This window comes from Sturnira hondurensis, unplaced genomic scaffold (assembly GCF_014824575.4).
Source record: "Sturnira hondurensis isolate 20B ecotype Veracruz unplaced genomic scaffold, ASM1482457v3 Scaffold0018728, whole genome shotgun sequence".
NCBI classification, from domain to species: Eukaryota; Metazoa; Chordata; class Mammalia; order Chiroptera; family Phyllostomidae; genus Sturnira; species Sturnira hondurensis.
The window spans coordinates 7,629,443-7,646,940 of record NW_028091359.1 but is presented as its reverse complement, the minus strand read 5'-3'; the positions used below and the strand labels follow the sequence as shown (position 1 = coordinate 7,646,940).

The following is a 17,498-nucleotide window of genomic DNA, read 5'->3' as shown; positions in this document are numbered from 1 at the left end:
CAGCTCCACCAGTGTGTTTTTCTTTTTCTTTCTTTCTTTTTTCTTTTTTTTTTGGTAGTTTCCCCCTTAACAGCTTTATTCATTCACTCAACAATATAACTAAACACCTACTATGCGCCAGGCCTTCTACCTTTAAGGAGTAATCTGCTTAACACCACACAGACAGAAAGCACGGGGAGGCTTTGATACACGGACCCTGAGCCACAGGAAACCTGAGCTGCAATCCTGGCTCTGGCGTTTTCCAGCCGGGTGTCCTGGGGCACATCCAGTGGTTGCTCTGTGCCTCAGTGTTTCCATCTGTAAAATAGGGTTAATGTTGGGAGGTCAAGTGACTTAATACACGCAATGCGCCTTGAACAGTGCCTAGTGCACAGTAAGTGATCAGTGAATACTAGGTGTCATGTTGTGGTTTTTCTCAATGAGCAGCAGTAGCAGTAACAGCTGGAATTTGAAGGTAAGTCTGACCCAGGGCTCGGGGGTCTCAGCTAAGCCCTGTGCGGTCTCTCCTCCCCACCCCAGCCTCTAACTCTCCACCTGCAAACCCCACGAAGGTGCTTCCCCCAGAGGGCTCAGATCCCGGGAGGAACCCAGCGTCCGCGGGATCCCAAAGCCGCCGGAGCTCGCAGCCGGGAGGCGGGGAGGTGCGGAGGCGGAGAAGCGCGGAGGCCCCGCCCCCAATCCACCCTCCCTCTCCGAGTTCGCGGCTCCCGCAGCGGAGGCTGCGGCCACGGTCACGGGCGCGGAGCGGCTCGGAGGGACTACACGGGACCGGCGCCGGGGGAACCTCGAGCGCATCCTACCGCCCGACACGCGAAGCCGGAGAGGAGCCTTGCGCCAGAATCGGGGTCGCCGCGGCTCCCGCGAGGTAAGAGCAGGGAAAACCGGGAGACACCGGCTCTCCCAGCCGGTGGAGTAGGACCTCCCGCGGGAGCTGCTTCCACGGCTCCGGGCCAGCCCTCACCCCCCCCCCCGCACCCCATTACCGCGCAGCCGGGGCGGGAGCCGGCTTGCCCCCTGCGCGCGCTCCTGGCCGGGCGCGGCGAAGGCGCGGGCAGCGCGATGGGAAGCGCGAGCGTGTGAGCGAGTGTGCGTCTCCCGCTCCGGGATGTGCGGGGAGGTGCGGATGCCTCCTCTTTGCCAGCGCCGCGGGGCAGGGCTGGTGCCCGCTCCGAAGCTGAGGGCAGCCTCCCTGGGCGGACTTGAATGCTTGGTAGGAATTATCCGGATAATTCGGACGGCAAGCCCACCGCCACCTGTTGAGCCGCGCTGTCCACTGGCGTCGCAAATCCCACGTGTCGCAGCCCGCCTGCTGGGTGGTCTCACTTCCCCAGCTGTCCGATCGCCCCGCCGCTCCGCCTGCCCCCAGGCAGGACTCTTCCCGCGCGCCCAACGGGACAGGGAGGGCGCCTGGGTCCCTGCCGGCTGCCACGAAGCAGAGACGGATAAGCGGGAGAGAAGGCGGTGGTGGCCACAGGGAATCCACAGGAAGATGCGCCCCCAAATTTCTCCAGCCACCCCAAAGTCCCCACATTTTATTTATTTGGTTTATCTCTTTGCTGTCATCCTAATTTGGCCATTGATGAAGATGCAGTTTAGTACAATTTTGTAAGGGAAGTCAAATTGCCACATCCTGGGACTGAAAGAGACTTAACAGAGAATTCGGGGACCTGGTGGGGAAGGAAAGAGGCTGGTGTTCTGAGCCTGGCCGGTGCAGACAGGGCGCCCCTCACGGAGCTGGGTGTAGTCACTCACTGCCCCCTAGAACCTGCCAGGCAGGATGGTGCCCCCTTTTGTGGTGGAAAGGCAGTCACCCACTTTGCACTGGATTATCAGTGACTGGATGAGAGCAGGTCTCAGGACAGGATCCCCAAATGGATGTGACACTCCAGCTGTCACGGTGCTGGCTCCACACCATCCCCAGAAGCCCAACATGGGACCACCCTCCCAGCCACCTCAGGCTCACTCCCTCTTCTCCATGAACCCTGGGGGCTGATGAATTACGATCCCTGATTGCACCGGAGGCGGGCGAGGGGTGCCTGGCCTGGATCTGATGTCCCGCTTTCAGGACCTAACAGGACCACAGGCAGCTTGGTCGGCTGCATCTTTCTGCTGACACCACAGCCAGCCCTGCCTGCCTGAGTCTGCCTGCGATGCCCTAGCTGCACCTCACTTTTCTGCTAACTTGGCAGCCAGAGGTAGCTGGGGGCATCCTGTGTCAGGGCCAGGTCCCTAGGGTGCCTCCCTCTCACATGCAGGAGGTGTGGATATCCCAAGGGGTAGGCGGAGCCAGGCTGCCCTGTCCACACAGGTCCAGTTTGTGAGGACCTGGCATCCTGGAGGGCTGCACCCACAGCCCAGCCAGCAGGAAGCAGGCTTGTGAAACTCGACCATTCTCAGATAGTGAGTAGAGAGGTTCAGCGATTTGGGGCTGAGATGGGGGAGGGGAATGCAGAGGGAAGAGGTTGGCCAAACTATTCACTCTCAGCTGCAGGAGGCGGGCCTTATGTTGGGGTAGAAAATTCGGGCTCCAACCCCAGCTGGGCTCCTGACCCGGAGACTCAGTTTCCTCATCAGTAGCATGGGGTCGGGCGTTGTGTAAAGCAAGGACACAGATGTCTGTGTCAGCTCCTGCAGGTGTCCAGGGCTGGTTGTCTCTGCCTCCTATAGTCCCTCACCTGACTCTCAGCCATTGAACTTGAGGGAAGTGACCATGCGCCTAGGAGCCCTCATGCCACCCTCGGAGCCAGAGGAGTGGTGTAGATTTTTGGGCAGGTCACAGACCAAGCTTGGCTTCCCAGAAAAAGAGGACAGAAGACTCGGACCCCAGTCTCCACTAAGCCCAACCCTGGGGGGTGGCATTTTGCCTCGGGCTTCCAGCCCTTGCTGTTTTTCTGGGCTTCCCCATTCAGCCTCCCCCCACCCCTCTCAGTCCCAGGCGGTCACTGGGCACCAGCCTACTCTTTTATTTCATCCTGGGTTTGGGGTCAGCCTGTCTCCCTGGCACAAGTGGGGCCAAGCTACCTGTGACTTCAGGAGCACCAGGAAAACCCTGGCCCACCAAACATCGTCCTGTCCTCCAAAAACTAGCTGTCTGCTGCCGAATATTCCACCGTGAGAGAGTCATTCCTTTGGCCCCTTGTACCTGGTAATGTCAGCTACTAAACCTTAGCATTAGTGACTTGTTTCAAAGCTTTCGGGACCTGTAAGGGGAGAGGGAAAAGACAGAAGAGAGGGGGAGGCAAGACAAGGTGGGGAAGGGAAGAGAGAGAAGGTGGCACTTTCCCAGCCTCAGGTTTTGCAGAGAAAGGCCCAACTGTGAGCCCAAGAAGGCCCCTGGGGGGGGTGGGGCAGCAGCAAGCAGGGAAAGCTATGAACCTCAAGTGGGAATTCCTGGTGGGAATGCAGGCCGGGCAGGCTGCTGGGGACACAGGTGTTAGACAGAAGCTTCCAGAGGCTTCCAGTCCTATGGCTGTGTCATTTCTGGAGGTGAGAGAGCCCCCTGCTCTCCCTTCCCCTTAGCGAGGCCGTGTGGTGGTTAATGTACCCCATAGGTGGTGTGCTCTGCGTTTGCGGAGCCTGGGCTAGTCAGCTGGTTGTTTAAAACTGTCGCAGTGATTGGTTAGGCCTGCAAACCGAACCAACCTCCTCCCACTGTGACAACCAGAAAGGTCTCCCAATGGCACCTGGTGGGGGATGCGGCCACCCACTGTTGAGAACCATTGGGAATACAGCCGTGAACAAAACTGACAACATTCAGTGCCCTTCCCTTAGGGGTCAGCGTTCCGTAGAGGGAGGCGAACAGCAAATATGCTGAAGGAGGAAAATGTACAGCAGGCTGCGAGGTGAAAATGCAGCGAGGGAGGCAGGGCAGGCTGGAGGTTCAGAGAGTGTGGGGGTGGGGTGCCACTTTCCAAGGGGCCTCAGGGAAGGCCTCACTGGCAGGTGACATTTGAGCAGAGACGAGGAGGAGGGGAGGGAGACAAGGAGAGGAGGGAGACGCACACAGCTGGGGGGGGGGAGGGCATCCGCGTCCACCCCGTCAGCTTGTGTGACCACTGACACCGCTGTTGAGACAGAGCTTAGCGAGGGGCAGGGGCCGAGGGCGGACTGACAGGCCTCGGGGTGAGTGGGACAGAGGACCCAGCAGCGAGTCACTGTCTTCAGTCCCACATGTCAGGCAAATGGACAGACTGATATTAGGACATTTCCAGGAGATGGTGGCTAATGACAGTGTCATCCCTTCTGGAGCGTCTGGTTTGTACCTGGCACTTCTGCGCTAATAATAGGAGTGAACATGCAGCGGGTGCTTATCACATGCGAAGCTGCCCGTGGGTAAGCCCCCTGCCGTCCAGTCCCGGTGAGACACACCTCGGTGTCAGGCTGGCTTCCCAGTCCAGGAATCAGGCCCAGCTGGGAAGCTTTGGCCTGGGGACACAGCCCAGCTCTGCCTCTCCAGGACCCAGTCCCCAATACTGGGCGGAGGGTGGGTGGAACTGGGGCCTGGAGCTCAACCGCCCTGTGTGACCTTCGGCAAAGTATTCTGCCTCTCTGAGCCCCAGTTTCCTTAATTCTAAAATGAAGGGGAGAGCAGTTGCCCCATAGGGTTGGTGTGAGGATCAAATTAAAAGGAAGACAACAGACATCACACAACCTCAAGCCGTGACGAGAGGTGCCACGTACATAGTGGCCACTCACTTTGTCTTCCGGGCCCTGTGGACACTGGGCCCGTCTTGCCCACTCCATGACGTCTGCAAGAGGTTCTGTCGCACTTGATGGCTGGGAAAGAATGAAGCCAATGGATCTTTATAGGCCGCCTTGTCAGTTAACCAGCCCAAAGCCACGGCCAAGTGTAAAGGGAGTGGATACAATGACAATAGTTCCTATACATGTCCCCTCCTCTTCATCTACTGTTCCGAGTGTTTGACCTTACCTAGCTGTCAAGCAGCTCGTTGAGGTCCTTGTCATCAAACATATTTTATAGGTGAAGAAACTGAAGCACAGGTAATGTGCCCACAGTCACCCAGCTCATAAGTAGCAGAGCCAGGATTTGAACCCAGGGAGCTCAATATGTTTACTGAGACTACTCAGTAAGTAGGCGGATTTTGTAAAAGAAAGGATTTGGGGGAATTTGTAAAAGAAAAATGTAACCAAATCACTGGGCGCAGGGTCTGACTCTCCCAAAATTCTCTTCCCTTTCCCTTCATTTGAAATGAAAACTCTTTCCCAGATAGGAACCAGGTGATGTAATGGACTCAGCTCCAGTGCCACCTCCTCCAGGAAGCCTTCCTAGATGTTCCCCAGTTAGGGTCCCTTGTTTGTGCCTCTGTGCCATCACCTCCATCAGTCAGCTAGCCTCCAGCACTGCCAGCATCTGCTCCTCTTCCCCGACCCCCTAGGACAAGGACTTCCCGAAGGGGTACTCACAACCTGCTTTTTAAACGACATTTGCTCCCACTGGTCACTGAAATCAAAGCCCATTGCTTCCTTTGCCCTTTGTAGGTCTTGCCAGACCCGCAAGCTTGTGTTCACCAGTGCCGATCACACATTTCACAGGAGTCAGGTGCCAGGCGTTACAGGCGAGCTCTGGAGTTTTGTCCCTGGGGTCTGGGCTGCTCAGGGAGGCAGGGAATCATTTGATCCACAGGAGACAGCGAGGGACCTGTCCCGCCTACCTCTGGGTGCAGGATGAGGGGATGTGTGGAAGGGCATGGTCAGCAGAGGCCGGGCTCTCAGGCAGGAGAGGTCACGGGAGGGAAGTGCAGTGTACTGAGCCACTCCTCTGTGCTCAGACACCTCAAAGCCAGTCTTCCCTCGTCTCCTGCAGCCCTCCCAACTCTGCCCTCATTGCTTATGTGCATACATCTTCCTTAAATTGTGGTGAGTCATCATCTTTGCTATAAATCAATGCAATCCGTAGGGGGTTTTATTGTGGTAAAACACCCACAACACGAATTCCACTATTTTAACCATCTCAGAGTATTCGATTCAGTGGCACTTAGTACCTTCAGATGCTGTGCAGCCATCACCACTGCCGAGTCCCGGCACATGTCCATCGCCCCCTGGGCCCCGCCCCGTGTGCCTGGCAGCCACGCATCTGCTTTCTATCTCTATGCCTTTGCTTGTTCTGAACCTGACCTTGTGTGCAAATGGAATTGCAACGTGTGGGCGTTTTCCACTTTGCGTTACATTTTCTGAGTCCTCCCATGTGGTGGTGTGTTTCAGCACTCCGATCCTTTTTCCTGGCTGAATAATACTCCGGTGTGGATCGACTACATGTGTTTATCCATTCATCAGTTGATGGACGTTAGTGTTATTTCTGCCTCTTGGCTGTTAAAAATAATACTGCTATGAACATCCAGGTACAAGTATTTGTCGTAACACCCGTCACCGAGTTTTTTAGGCATATCCCTAGGCATAGAATTGCTGGGCCATGGGGTCATCATATGTGTGATTTAATCGAAGCATCACCAAACTGTTGTCCACAGCACCATTTCACACTCCCATCACCAACTTCCCTACATCCTCGCCAAAACTTACTATTTTTTACACCGTGATTACCCACATTTTTTGTGACCACGGAGGCTCTGCACTCTTGACTGCTGACCTCTTGTCTTCCAGGACTCATATGACCCCAGGGTCAAGGGCTTAATGTTCCCAAGCGTCACGCTGTCCCTGGCTCGTGAGTGCCCCTGTTCTCCACTGCCCATACGGCTTTTCCTCTAAACAGGGGCCCCACAGACGATGGCACTGGCACTTGTGGGCAGTACGAGTTGTCATGCCAGAAAGCAGCACCTTCCCCATGGACTGGCACACCCAGACACCCCCAACCGTTGCCCTAGGATGCAGGTGACTTCTTGGGTAAATCTCACTTGGCCTCGGAATAGGGGACTGCTCCCTGGTGGGTGACCTTCACTTGCACTTTTCCATCCCAGAGGCCCCAGCGGCCTCAGCCAGCCTCTCCCTGCTCTGCAGAAGGAGCTCGCCAGGTGCTCCGGGGCTGGTGGGCACACAGCACCAAGGCCAGCCCCACCCCGCCAGGGCACAAGGCATCGCTGACCCCTGAACTCACAGAGAAGAAGACAGGCCGGGCCCCAGCTCTGGGTGCGGTGGCAGCACGGGGTGGTGGTCGGGCCCCACTTGGCTCTCGGCCCCCACATGCTGCCCCTCTCTGAAACCTTCCTACGGGACGTTGCTCCGAATTTCAGGCACCCCTGTCCCCCTGTCTATCCTACTCCCACAGATCACTCTGGAAACTTGAGGGGGAACAGCTCCTGTGTGCCCAGAGCCAAGCCGATCCCTGCCCCGCATAGGGTCCCAGAGCTTGGCTTTAACAGCAGTTGATGACAGTACCAGGCATGGGTCACCTCATGCACTCCTCACCATGTCCCTGGACAGGGCTGTGACTGTCCCCATTGAGGCCCAGGCTCTGTAAATTCAGACTGAAGTGTTATCATGAGCTGATAATGCTGCTCGTACCACTGGGATTTCGCTCAGCCCACGCTGAGTAGGAATTTCCATGCATGCAGAAGAGAGGAGTCTGGGTCTGCGGCGTGGCCCTGGTTTCCCCCTTTGACCTTCTCCCACATCGTGCCGCCCTCCAAGCCGATGGCTTGTGTCTAGACCCTGCTGAGCAGGCCCCAGTGCTAGGAGCAGAGAGGAGCCGGGACACCCCAATCAGATCAGTGGTGGCCGTGTGCACATTGATTGAGAGCTCGTTGTCAGCCCTGGGCCAGCAGGTGAACGTCAGCCCTTAAGGGGCCACTGCTGGGTTCACCCAGCTTCAAGATCAATTAGCATCAGAAACGCAGCCAACATTTTTCCCCTGTCCTGCCTCTGCAGAGGGAAATACCGCACAGGAGGCACAATATAGAGACATCACTCTCCGTTATTGATTTCCTCCTCTCCCTCTGCCTTCCCTCCGGACCAGGCGTCTGTCTCCCTCCTGATGAATGAGTTGTTGTGAGAAGAATGAGGAACACTCATCATCCTGTGGGCCTGTGGACACCGCGCTGGGGAGCGGCGGGGGGGGGGGGGGCTGCAGNGCCTGTGGACACCGCGCTGGGGAGCGGCGGGGGGGGGGGGGGGGGCTGCAGGGAGTGCAGGCAACTGAGAGAGGGAGGCGGGAGGCAGAGAGAACACCGAAGCCCTTCTGTCCTGCCTTCCTACCCCCGGAAGGGGCAGATTCACCACAGATCAGCCCAGGGTGCTCCCCGACCCCAGGTCCTGGGGGTTACACTTCCTGGCTGACTGGCCCCCAGGGCTCTGTGCCCATGGTTCTACCTAGGAAGACCCCCTGCCTCTCTGTAGGGAGAATGGTGAGTCCAGGCTGAGGACTATGCTCCAGGAGACACAAGTTCAGGTCCCGTCCCAGCCTCCCTGGGCAGGACGCCTCCTCTCCTGCCTTGGTTTCCTCACTTGCCAGATGCATCATACCTTCCATGACAACATCTTTCCAGGCTTGAGGAAAGCATCCAGTGTAAACATTTGGTGAAACATTATGAATGCCAAGGATCAAGGTCAATGCAGTCGATCCACAAACTCTTCTGAGCCTGTTTGCCTGGTGACTCACCCCATTATTTTCCAGGCAACTGGGTGTATGACCTTTGTGGGGTCCGATGGTCCAAAGATACAGTTAAGATCACTGCCAAGGTCCAGAATTAAGTGACCAAAAAGAAGATGAGGTGGAAGCATGAAAACCCCTTAGTCAGTCTGGCCAGGAGCTGAGTTCGGTGAATGGTGAACAAGCCAGCAGAGGTAAGAAAACAAATGGATAGTCAGCCACCTGCAGCCCCACGAGCCCCTCAGCTCCTGAGAGCAGGCTGCAAGTGGACGCGGCTCGCTTCACTCACTCCTGTGCCCCTCCTAGGCAGCCGCATCCCTGTTTTCTGCCTCGGACCAGAACTGACTGGGCGGGGCGTGCCAAGGAGCCGGCTAACAGCCTGCAGAGCCCCACGTGACTTGGGCTTTTGCACACCGAGGTCAGTTGTCCATTAAGCTATGGAGCTGAGCACTCCGCTCAGCAATGTATACTGGACACGGTTAAATAATGAAAATGAAAATAGAACACTGCAAAAGCCTGGAGCAGGCTGGCCTCTGCCCCAGGAAGAAGCAGAGAAGGCCATGCCAGGAGAGGGGCTGGAATTCACGGTCTGGCTCCCTCTGCCATGAAGTGGCTCTGGTTTAAAAGTATTTTTTCCTTACATATAGGGCAGCTTCTGTTAGTTTTTAGGTTCACGTTTATATGTGTGTATACACTCACGTGCATATGTACCCCAGTTGGAGAAATAATCTGTGCTTGGTATGGCACGTTGGGAAATTCAGAAAAGTAGAAAGAGGCCGTCTTCCCTTCCCACCCCCACTCCGGAATGCTGGGTGGGGTGTTAAAGATTCCTGGTACCACCTGTAGGCAAGAGGGGGCTCAAATGTAGGTACTGGATTAGACACACCCAGTGTCAGCAACGGAGTAAGCTCAGCTAACGCACACCCATCCGCCTAACAGCACTTAAGGTGTTAAAATACACAGCAGACTCTGAAGAAAAGACTGAAGTGCTCAAAAAAACTCAAACCCAGAGCCTTCAGCATGTGAACTGACCCCAAGGAGGACCAGGAGGCGCTGGGCCCAGATACGGCCATAGGAGCTCAAGTCTGAAATCGAATGCCCACCGAGAAACAGGGAGAGGTGGCCTTGGGCCCTAGCAAGGCCGGAAGTTGCCACGCTCCTCTGTGAACAGGAAGCTAGAAACCTGCCCGCTCAGGAGTGGCATTGCCGGGTTGTGCGGCAAGAGCCCATTTAACTTTGTGAGAACCTGCTCCAGTTACTCCAAATCTTGGCCCACACTTACTATTGTCAACCTTGTAAATTTTAGCCACTCATGTGTGTGTGTGTCATGGTATTTCATTGTGGTTCAGATATATCCTTGATGAGGACATTAAGTAGGACAGTGGGGGAAATGATAAGTCAGTCTCGCTCATGACTGTCAACACAGATGTCATCGATGTAATAATGTTGGGCTGGCCTTTGTGTTGATAGTCATGAGTGAGATTGACCTATAATTTATATGTAATATCATATATCACACCAAAAACAAAATTTATTCCAATAACGCAAGAATGGTTTAACATTAGAAAATCTACTAATGTAATTTACCTTGTTAACGGATTATAGGAGAAAAATAAACATGCAAATCTCAATGAATATGGAAAGGACAATAAAAATCAATATGACCAAAAAAGAAAAAGGAGACAACGTCCTTTCCCTGATGAGCTGTATTTTCAACAAATATCCTACTTGGGGGTAAATGTTACAATCGTTCTCTTTAAAATCAGACCACCCACGTCCCTGACATCCCCCCGGTGTGCCTTGATAGTGCACTAATGTAAGAAAAAGAAGTAGGAGGAATAAGAATGGGAAGGAAAAACTACAAAAGTGTCAACATTCATAAACTATAGATCTCCTACACAGAAAATCTAAGAGGCTCCTGTTTAGTAATGTTACTGTATACAAGAGCAACATACAAAAATCAGTAATAGTACTGTGCATTCGGATATATTTAAGAACTTCTCAAAAGATACCACTAAGTGAAGAGAAAAGTAGCAGACTGTGAGATGTTTTAGCACATACATATGGCAAAGGATTGATATCCAGAATATTTCAAGAGTTCCTATAAATTAGTAAGAAACAAGATGAACCCCAGAGAAAAACACATGGGAGAAAGACCTAGGCAGACGCTTCATAGAAAAGGGAACAGGAAAGGGACTGGACGTGAAAAGATGCTGCACGTCACTAGCAGTCATGGAAATGCATGTTGAGATGACAGTGGACACCGGTCCCTCCGTGTTTGACAAGCAGCTGACCACACCTTAGGGAGCAAGGAGAAGTCCCCCTTCTCTTACACGCTGCAAGGGGGAGTGCAATTCCGGACAGCTGCTTTGGAACGCGGTTGGCATTATGTAGTAGAGTGAAACACACCTCTAAACTGCTGTGCTCCTGCGCCATTTCGTTCCTCCGTGGCCCCCTCACACAGGCGTTACAGTGCCACCACTTTACATCTTTGCTGAACGAGGCTGAGTATCTTTACGTATCTCGCCAGAGTTCACATAAGCTCTGAAGCTGCAGATTCTCCTTTCTACCCTCTGAACAGTCAGGGGTTCTCTCAGTGGCATTGGGGTGGGGACCCGACTCCGAATTCGCCTGCCCGTACTTCACGGTACCTGTGACTGCTCTCCTAGCTGTGCCCTGGGGCCCCAGGCTGCACCACCGCGGTCAGCCAGCAGGGGGGCAAGTCTGCCACCCACGCTCTTTCCTGGTGGGGCATTGTGCCTTAGCTCCAGGAAGACAGCTCATTTAAAAAAGGGAAAAGATCCTAGGTCACTTAAAGAAAAATGTGGTGCATATTTATTAAACAGTAAAAGAAAAAGAATAAACAAATTCATCCACAACCCTACTACCAAAACACCACTATTTGTTTTATTACTTTATTGTTGTTCAATTATAGTTGTCTGCATTTTCTCCCCACCTCATTCAAACCCACCTCCCTCCCTTGCTTCCACCCTCCCCCTTGGTTTTGTCCATGTGTCCTTTATAGTGGTTCCTAAAAACCCTTCTCCCCACTGTCCCCTCCCCCCTCCTCTGGCTATTATTAGATTGTTCTTAATTTCAATGTCTCTGCTTATATTTTGTTTACTTTTTTCTTTTGTTGATTATGTTCCAGTGAAAGGTATGATCATATGGTATTTGTCTTCCACCATCTGGCTTATTTCACTCAGCATAATGCTCTCCAGTTCCATCCATGCTGTTGCAAAGGGTAGAAGCTCCTTTCTCTCTGCTGCATAGAATTCCATTGTGTGAATGTACCATGGGTTTTTGATCCACTCATTCGCTGATGGGCACTTAGGTTGCTTCCAGCACTTGGCCATTGTAAATCGTGTTGCTAGGAACATTGGGGTGCATAGGTTCTTTTGGATTGGTGTTTCAGGGTTCTTAGGACATGATCCTGGCAGTGGAATTGCTGGGTCAAAAGGCAGTTCCATTTTTAGTTTTCTGAGGAAATTCCATAGTGTTTTCCACGGTGGCTGCACCAGTCTGCGTTCCCACCAACACTGCTTTTCTCTGCACCCTTTCCAACACTTGTTTGTTGATTTGTTTGTGTTGGCCGTTCTGACCGGTGTGAAGTGATATCTCATTGTGGTTTTAATTTGCATCTCTCTGATGGCTAGTGATGGTGAACATCTTTTCATACATCTCTGGGCCCTCTGTATGTCCTCCTTGGAGAAGTGTCTGTTCAAGTCTTTTACCCATTTTTTAATTGGTTTTTTTGTCTTCCTGGAGTGAAGTCGTGTGAGTTCTTTATATATTTTGGAGATCAAACCCTTGTCCGAGGTATCATTGGTAAATATATTTTCCCAAATAGTTGGTTCCAAAACACCACTATTAATGTTATTATATTCATCATCCCATGTGTTAACAGATTTTTTGTTTTACAAATTAGCGATATTTTGTATTCTGCTTTTTTTTTTCATTTAACATGATCTTACCAGGATTTTCCATTAATGACTACATGGTAGCCCATTGAGTGGACAAACCATAGTTCCTACACCCCCTTCTCTTTCGGAAAGACTCTGGGTGGCTGTGAGCGCTGTGCTATTGCATACAACAGAGAATAAATCCCTCTGTGTACCTGTGTACTGACATCCATTTCCTTAGCAGCAATTCCCAGAAGTAGAATTTGGGGGACCGAGGGGAGTGGAAATGGCTAAGGCTCGGGGCATGTCACCAAACTGCCTGCCGAAAGGGTCATACTGCCTTATGCTCTGGCCAGCAAAGCACAGATGCGGCTGGGTCAGAGGTGACACTGTCTTTCTAACTTAACGTCTTATTTTGAGGTCATTGTAGATTCACACGCAGTGGCGAGGAATCATACGGAGAGATCCCGTGAACCCTTTACCCAGTTCCCCCGGTGGTAAGGTCTCGCAGAACCGCAGCACAGGCACCCCAGCCGGGTGCTGAGTAGCCAAGGCGCAGAGCGTCCCACACCTCGAGGCCACAGGGGCCTCCCCCGCCCGCCTCCCGTTCCGATCCCAACCACGAGTCTGTTCTTCATTTCTCTATTGTTGCCATTCTGAGAGTGGTAGATAAATAGAATCATGAAGTGATATTCCTATAAAAAAAAAAACAGATGAAACTAACTTACAGATAGAAGAACTACAGGAAACGCATTTTTGAACTGGCTAGTTTCAGACCAGCACTGTCCAGAAGACTATAATGAGAGCTGCATGACGCGATGTAAATTTTTCTATCATACATTTCACTTAGTCCCATATGCCACTTCAACATGTAGTCGGTGTTTTAAAACATTGTCAATGAGATGTTTTACTTTCTTTCTCCGTACTACGTCTTAGACATCTGGTGTGCGTTCTGGGCTGATGGCACGTCTGGGCTGGGACTGGCCATGCTGTGCGTCTCCAGAGCCCCCTGTGGCTGGTGACTGCCATGATGGAGACCTCAGCTCCCGTCCAAACCGAACTAAGATCCAGCCGTGAGCTCAGGGTCTGTGCCTCTCCACGCTTGTGAGGGTCCCCATGTTGGGTAGTGGTTCCCAACTCCAGCTGCACATTGGAATCACCTGGAATTTTCTGTAATACTGACGCTTCACCCTCCCCTATGCCAGGAGGTCCCACCCCCTGCCCCACCAGAAGGTCAGGTGTAGTCGGTCTCAGAAGCAACCATCTTTGGGATTTCTGTAAAACTCTTCAAGATGACGCTCCTGGGTCTCAGGGATTGAGGCCCACTGGTACAAAGGCCCGGGGTGTGTCCTGTTCGATCCCATCATGCCATGGGGTCCTGGGAGAGGTCCCCTTTCTCCTCTCAGTTCCTGACCTGACCCCTTGGAGAGCAGGCACTTTCCTCCCTAGCAGTTCTGAGGGCTTCTGTGCGGCCCATGCCCACCACGTGCCGCCCCGATCTCTGCTCATTCAGTTGGGAGACAGTCAGCAAGGCTGGTCTTAAAGTTAGATGCACACAAGCATGTCCCCCTTCCTGCCAGCGCCACCTTGTGACCCCATGCATTTTCCGCATGGGGGTCAGCCCCCTCGGTGGCCGGTCCAGCTTCCTTCCTGGATCGAGGAATGAAGATGAATGTTTGCCGAGAACCCCCAACCTACTTCATGGCACAGAAGCCGCCCTGAAAGGCAGTCATTCCTGGGTTACGGATGAGACTCCGACAGGCTGAGCCGGCAGCCGAGGCCCCATGGCCAACCCCAGCAGACTCAGGACTCGAAGCTAGAAGCCACCCCCGACCCCAGCCCAGGGCGTCCAGGTGGCTTTAGTGGGCTGATGTCCTGAGCAATGAGCCACAGGGAAAGTGATGGCTGGTCTGAGGTTCACACTTGTCCTGCCTTTGCTTCTTTTTCCAGGCCAGTGCCCTCCCATGCCCAGCGGCTCTGGGCCTGCAAGGTGGTGTCACTGGCTACAAAGCAGAGAGTGCAGTACCCTTGCCTCCTCATCCTTGTCCCCACCTGCCTCCTGGGGGCCTGGTGCACAGTGAGGCCATTCCTGTCTCGCCCTCAGTTCCCTGCCCAGATTGTTAGTTCTGTCATCCAGTCAGGAGATATTGAAGTCTCTTTTAAAACATCGTAAGCACCTTGACTTTGCCTGCCAAGAGTCATGCTGCATCCCTTGGGGCAAGGACTGTTGGGTCAGCAGCAGGAACCCCCAGGGGCTGCTGGACTTTACTGAGTGGCCCTGGACCTCCTCGCCCACAGGGAGAGTGGGGGACGCTCCGAACCAGGCCCCTGGGTCTCAGGGCGGCCCAGACATCATTTCATGCCAAGTGACAGGGGCAGACGGAGGAGCGGGCAGCGTCGTGTTGAGAGCTGACTCCTCAGAGAAACACATCAGCCCTTTTATGCTTTTCTCTCCTGGTGCCTCTGGTTCAAGGCTCTGTCCCCAAAGTGGCTGGCACTTTGTCTTGCTTTTTGCACTAACGTTGGGAGGGCTGGAACCCTGGGCTTGTGGGTGTTGCTCCCAGGCCCACAGCCACCTGCCTGGCTCTCTGTGTGACCCAGGGCTCCGGGCTCAAAGGGGCACGGATTCGGGGTAGTGGAGAGGAACAGGCCTGGGCATGTGTGCTACCGACGATCAGAATCCTGAGTTAGGGTAGAATGTGCCAGAGGCAGGAAAACGGATGGCAGGAGGTATTTATAGAAACACACCCACGGCCTGGTAACCGAGCCAGGCCACACTGATTGTCTCCCAAGGGTCCTTCTGTGGCAGGGTTTCTGCAGCGCACTTCCCCCGGCTCCCCGGCCCCTCCTCCCTCCCTTTCCCCAGAAGGAAGAATCAGCAGAAAAAGAAATGTCTCTCTTGCCCTGGCGGGTGTGGCTCAGTGGATTGAGCGCCGGCCTGTGAATTGAAAGGTCGCTGCAGGTTCAGTTCCCCGTCAGGGCATGTGCCTGGGTTGCAGGCCAGGTCCCCAGCTGGGGATGTGTGAGAAGCAACCCATCAATGTATCTACCACATGTGGATGTTTCTCTCCCTCTCTTTCTCCCTCCCTTCTATAAACATAAAAATCTTTGAAAATAAATGCCTCTCTTGAAACTTGAATACTAACTCCAAGCACAAAGAAGGGATTGGACCGAATGAGGATAACTCCGAGGCCAGCCGGGACCACTCAGCTCCTTTCCTCTCCCTCCCACTCCAACCGCACACTCACCATTTCATGTGAAAACACCCAGGCTGTCTGTGCCCCTGAGCGAGCCAAAGGCCAAGCAGAAAAGGAATGAAACCGTCAGCCCTCTTATCTTAAGCAAGAGGCGGATGGTGCTGAGCCAGATTAGGTCCAAGTTTCCTTCCGACAGGCAGGAATCTCCACTTTCTGGAGGCGAGGATTTCCAAAGTGGTGGGCTAAGCACTCTGTCGAAACGACTTCTGCCGCTTCACAGGATAAGAAGAGCGAGAAGCAGTTCTGCTTAGCAGGTAATGGGGCCAGACTGCTGGGTTCAAATCCCTGCTCCCCCATTTTCTATCTGATGACCTTGGCTAGGAGGTCCAAGCATGAACCCCCTCATCTACAAAGTGGAGATAATGACCACAGTTAAGATTGCTGTGTGTGGCCAAGTTGGTGTGGCTCAGTTGGTTGGGCATCATCCCACAAAGCGAAAGGTTGCTGGTTCAATTCCTAGTCAGGGCACATGCCTGGGTTGCAGGTTCAGTCCCCAGTCAAGGCATGTTGAGAGGCAACCAATCAATGTTTCTTTTTCACATTAATGTTTCTGTCCCTCTCTTTCTCCCTCCTTTCACCTCTCTCTAACAATAAAAGAGTACAATCTTTTTTTAAAAAATTGCTTTGTACACTCACTATGCACTAGGCAGGAGCCCCTGTTTTAAGCTGGTTACATGTGTTGGCTCACTTAATCCTCTTCCCCCTTTGAAGAAGGCACTAGTAGTATCCTCATTTTAATCGTAGTGCTGGCCACAAAGCGTTGTTTCGAGGACTAAGTGAATTAATACGTGTGAGTTGCTTAGAACAGTTTCTGGCCCGGAGTCCTGATCCAGCAGATGTCAGCTGGCCAGAACCGGGGGCGGGGGGGACAGCAGCACACAGGGGAGCAGCAGACCCCAAATCAGGATCCCCAGGAAAGCAGAAACCCCTGGGCTCCACGGTCCCTGCAGGCTTTGGCGGCCTGGGTCTGATGGATGAACAGCGTCACCAAAATGAGATCAAGTCGGAACAGTTTTCCCGTCTACACGTGTGAAGGCCCAGGGCAGGAAGCCATCTTCCATTTCTCGCTGGCTCTTCTTGTGCCCGGTAGCCGTGGGGGCTACGATGCTACAGGCGCAGCAGGCATCTCTGGAGGCGTGAGCGGGAGGAGGCAGCTGCAGAGTGGGCGTCTCATTGCCGACAGTTATGACTTCGTGTCGCTGAGGGACGCATCGTGCAGCCCTGGTCGAGGTTGTGTGCAAGTGGGGTGGGAGGGAGGAAGGACGTGTGCAGCTCTCTCTGCCTTTTCTGAAGGGGAGTTTGGCTTCTACAACAAACAAAGATAAAAATCCACTTCTGTTGGGCTGGAACTTCGGGGGTGGCTGCTCTCCTGTGGGACTGGTGTTCAGGGGTGGCCAGGACATCCGCTGTTGCGTCTCTTCTGCTGCCAGGGTCCCCGATGTGGTCCCCAGCTGGGGTGTGACGTAGCGGGGCAGAAGGGAGGGTGAACCTGTCATTCCTGGCTGATAGCAGGGCTGGGAACGAGGGACACCCCAGGTCAGAAGCACAGAAGCCCAGAAGCCCCAAGGTACAGACACGTTTGCTCAAACGCAGTAGATTCACGGGATGGTCTTATGGCTTGTTAGTCCACATTCCGTAATATATCCCAATATATTCCATATATTTTATTATTCCATAAGATATAAACTACATTTGATGTAAAATAATAAAAAACACAGCTCTGCATTGTTGAAGAGAGGGGGCAGACTGCTTTACACCCCTGGAGTAAGTGGGAGAGAG

General features: G+C 53.4%; 1 protein-coding gene across 1 annotated transcript in view; it reads left to right on the top strand.

The window, feature by feature from the left end:
- Nucleotides 1-714: 714 nt before the first annotated feature.
- Nucleotides 715-17,498, top strand: part of CACNG5 (calcium voltage-gated channel auxiliary subunit gamma 5) — a 31,638-nt gene continuing 14,854 nt past the window's right edge. The window contains exon 1 of the mRNA XM_037070232.1: nt 715-865. The gene's annotated coding sequence lies outside the window, so the exon portion shown is untranslated. The remainder of the gene's footprint in view (nt 866-17,498) is intronic.